A 4,038-nucleotide genomic window follows, 5' to 3' on the forward strand; every position below is an offset into this window, starting at 1 on the left:
TCTAGTCTGGTGGGTTTGTGGGCATTCCTTTGCCTCTAAACCAGGGGTGGGGAACCTTTTTCCTGCCCAGGGCCATTTGGATCTTTCTAACGTCACTTGGGGGCCATACAGAATGACCAGCTTAAACATTCGCCTGCTCGATCTGGTCAAACATTTCATTAGTCTTGACTGGGCCAGACCAAATGATTTCTCAGGCCTTACGCAGCCCAGCCCGCGGGCTGGACATTCCTCACCCCTGCTCTAAACTTTTCCTGTCATTCTTCCAAGACACAAGTGGGTCCCTACGCCCAACAGCCCAAGAAAACAGTCCCAGTGTGTTAGGTGCCAAGTGGCAAAGGTGACGCTGCTTCTTGGGCCAGGCCCGCTGTGCTCTGGGCCCCAAACCTCGGTCCAAGATGATGCCGGCTCTCAAAGATTCCCAAGTCAGGTGACACGTATTTTAAGGAAGTTGTTCCCTTGAAGATTCCTTCCTTCCTTCCCCCCTTCCTTTCCTTTCCTTCCTTCCTTCCTTCCTTCCTTCCTTCCTTCCTTCCTTCCTTCCTTCCTTCCTTCCTTCCTTCCTCCCTCCCTCCCTCCCTCCCTCCCTTCCTTCCTTCCTTTCTTCCTTTTTTTTTTCCCGACTACTAGATAGCTTTGGAAATTAGCTTTTGCTGCAGATTTGAAAATGTTTCTTAATGAATTCAACTTACAATTACAAGACTTTCATTCTCTGGTTCCTGGAAGCTCCGTGTGGTCCAGGGACTCAAGCCTGGGCTGTGGGCCTCACTCTCCTGCCCAGTGAGGTCGGGGCAACCTGGGCTCTGGGAGACCTGGCCGAGCCGCTCACCCTCTGGGAGGCCCCTGGCCTTGGTGTTGTGTTTATCACCAAGCCTTCAGAGCGAGAGCTAACCGTTGGCTGTTTGCTAATGCTCCAGGCACTGGGTTGCCTCCTTCACCAATATTAACCCAGTCAACTCTCACCACAACCCCGGATGGAGGGGCTATCATTAGCGTCATCCAGATAATAAAGTGGGAGAACTGAGACACAAAGAGGGCCCCTGGTAAAGCCAAGCCAGGCGTCAAACCCGGGCAGACTGGTTTCAAAGATGAAGTTTGGAACCACCTGGCTGCATCCCCTTCCGTGGGGGTTAGCTCTCTCCACACATGCAGGTGGCACATGTGTACGTTTACCGAGTGTCCGCCGTGTGCCAGCCACATGCTCGGGAACTCTGCTGGCAGGGAATCAGGCCCGCCGTGACCGATACGACATAGATCTTGCTCTTCTGGAGTTTTCTTCTTCCAGTCTGTAGAGTTGGATGGCACAGGTTCTGTTTTCATCCGAATTCAGAAAAACATTGTCAAGACAGTCTTCAATGGAAGTCCAAGGAATTCAGTAGTGAAACTCTGAAACCAAGACGTGTCAAACTAGCTTCAGTCTGAAGTCATATTTAAGCTCCCAAATACTTGATGAGTCCTTTAGTGATTAAATCAAGAAAGCCTGGCCTGGGAGGGGTGAGGTAGAAATAAGTGATGAACTAAGAAATGACTTAAAGTGACGAACCAAAGGTTTTTCTGGCCTCTGCCCCCAGGAGCCCATATAATTCCTTGAATTTATCAGTTTAAATCCTCCCCAACCCCCCTGTCTTAATACATAAATGCCTTCTTCCTCGATTCCTCACTCACTTCTGAAGTCACTTCCTCTCGTGCAGTGGTTCTCAACCTTCCTGACGCCATGACCCTTTAATTCAGTTCCTCATGTTGTAGTGACCCCCAATTTCATTGTTACAAACTGAACATAATTAAAGCATAGTGATTAATCATAAAAACAATATGTAATTTATATGTATTTTCCGATGGTCTTAGGCGACCCCTGTGAAAGGGTTGTTCAACCCCCAAAGGGGTCGCGACCCACAGGTTGAGAACCGCTGCTCTAGTGTGTCCTGCCAGAGAGGGAATGCCTGGTAAGGAAACAGTGAACCAAAACAGTCATTATATTCTTTTTAACTTGCGAAGAATAATGTTGCCTTGTAGTTACTTTTGTCCTCATTTTTTAAAATATATTTTTATTGATTTCAGAGAAGAGAGAGAGAAACATCAGTGATGAGAGAGAATCATTAATCAGCTGCCTCCTGCATGTCCCACACTGGGGATGGAGCCCACAACCCGGGCATGTGCTTTGACTAGGAATTGAACTGTGACCTCCTGGTTCATAGGTTGATGCTCAACCACTGAGCCACACCAGCTGGACTGTCCTGATTTTTAAATGTAGAAACTCAGATCCATGTTATTTTAAGATTTTTCACCAAGAAGTTTCTTGCCAGAGATAGGATTTCCCTAAAGCACAGAAGCTGTTCATTCCTTCCTTCCAGGGAAATGATGGGGGTGGGGGGCGAGGAGTAGGGGCCTCCCCAGGTCCCAGGCACCAGCCTAACCCTCGAAGGCCAGTTGGTTTAGCAGAGGAACCAGGCAGATGAAGAGTAACTATGTCAGTTACCTAACAGATGATGCTCAGAAGACTGGAGGCCGAGAGGAGGAAGAGCCGAGTGTGTTCGTGATAACCGTAACCTTCCCATAAGCGAGACCTGGAAATGGGAGTGGGTGGTTACAAATGAGGGGGAAACGTTTGCAGTGTTTCCTTCTGGAACAATCATGTCACGACCTTCCAGTAATCTAAGAAACGGAGAAGCACTCATCCACGGATGGTCCTTTATATGATGATCACAGGGACCAAAGATATGGCGCACCGTGTTGGATGGAGTTGTGCACATCTTAGTGCAGACTCCAGTAAAGAGCTCTCGGGAGTCACATAATTGCAACAACGTTCCGCGCAGCACTGGAATCATTGTTTTAAAATATATATATATTTCACCGATTTTTTAGAGAGGAAAGGAGAGGGATAGAGAGTCAGAAACATTGGATGAGAGAGAAACATTGATCAGCTGCTTCCTGCACACCCCCACTGGGGATGTGCCCGCAACCAAGGTACATGCCCTTGACTGGAATCGAACCTGGGAGGGACCTTTCAGTCTGCAGGCCGACACTCTATCCACTGAGCCGAAAGGGCCAGGGCATGGAATCATTTTTCAATAAAGAAGGTATGCACTCTGCGCAGGAAATAAAGCAAGCTTCCCGTGCGCGGTGAGGGCGGCTGGATGGACTTCAGGATGGGGAGAATGGAAGGCAGGGCTGGGCTGAGGGCAGACGCCAGCCAGGATCGCCTCTCCCCCAAAACAAGCAGGAGAAAGCTTTCCTCAGGTGGAATTGCGTGTGTGGAAGCGCCGGATGCTGTTAAGGGTCACTTATTAAACCTCCTCTATGAGCTCCCTGTAACTTCGCATGGTGGGTTTTTTAAAGTAAGCAGCTGGGGGGCGGGGGGGGGGGGGGCGGACAGCGGGAGAGGGGTCGGGGGTAGGTTTACAGCCAATCGGTTTTTCTGGTTCTTCCCGGTAAATACTAACCTCAAGAGGTGTTTTCCAACATGTGACGACATATCGTGATGGGCAGAGGATTTTGGAAGCGGGTCAAGGACTGGCGCCAGGAGCCGACTCAGCCTCCGCGCGACCAGGGCCCGGCGCGCTCTCCAAGGTGCGTCCTTGGTCGGTGTCGCAGGCGGGAGGCCTGCCGGTGGTTTGCAAACTGTCTAGGCAGCATCTGAAACGGCTGCTTTTGCAAGTCCGTTAAAAAGTGTCTTGCACTTGGAGGTTTTTTGTTTTGGGGTGTGTGTGTGTGTGTGTGTGTGTGAGTGTGTGTGTGAGTGTGTGTGTGCGCGGTGTGTGTGTGTGTGTGTGTGTTGGTTCTGCTAGTCTCCTCCCCCGCCCTCTGGCTTTTTCCAGCGGAGACCTGCCCTGGGGGGCATTTTGTCCTGGGAGCACAAAGCTATTTTCTTTTCTGAACAGAAGTTGACGTCAACCGGAGCTGTTTTGGTTGCTTTGTTTCCCCGGAGCGTCCAACCCAGCACATCGCCTCGGGGAAACTGCTGGCAACTCAAAGCAGCTTGTGGGGCAGGGAGGGGAGCTGGGGGCGGGGGACCCCCGCTGCCCGGCCGCAGACGTGGGGAGC

The 4,038-nt window shown here is 50.7% G+C and overlaps 1 protein-coding gene and 1 long non-coding RNA gene across 2 annotated transcripts in view; one reads left to right on the forward strand and one right to left on the reverse strand.

Moving 5' to 3' along the window:
- Positions 1 to 4,038, forward strand: part of KCTD1 (potassium channel tetramerization domain containing 1) — a 152,168-nt gene that overhangs the window by 75,881 nt on the left and 72,249 nt on the right. The window lies entirely within an intron of this gene.
- Positions 705 to 4,038, reverse strand: part of LOC107183246 — a 7,279-nt gene continuing 3,945 nt past the window's right edge. Inside the window, exons 2-3 of the long non-coding RNA XR_001514038.1 lie at positions 3,438 to 3,639; positions 705 to 1,383 (exon numbers count right to left, since the gene is read on the reverse strand). This is a non-coding gene — a long non-coding RNA (uncharacterized LOC107183246). The remainder of the gene's footprint in view (positions 1,384 to 3,437; positions 3,640 to 4,038) is intronic.

This window comes from Myotis davidii, unplaced genomic scaffold (genome assembly GCF_000327345.1).
Source record: "Myotis davidii unplaced genomic scaffold, ASM32734v1 scaffold181, whole genome shotgun sequence".
Lineage (NCBI taxonomy): Eukaryota > Metazoa > Chordata > Mammalia > Chiroptera > Vespertilionidae > Myotis > Myotis davidii.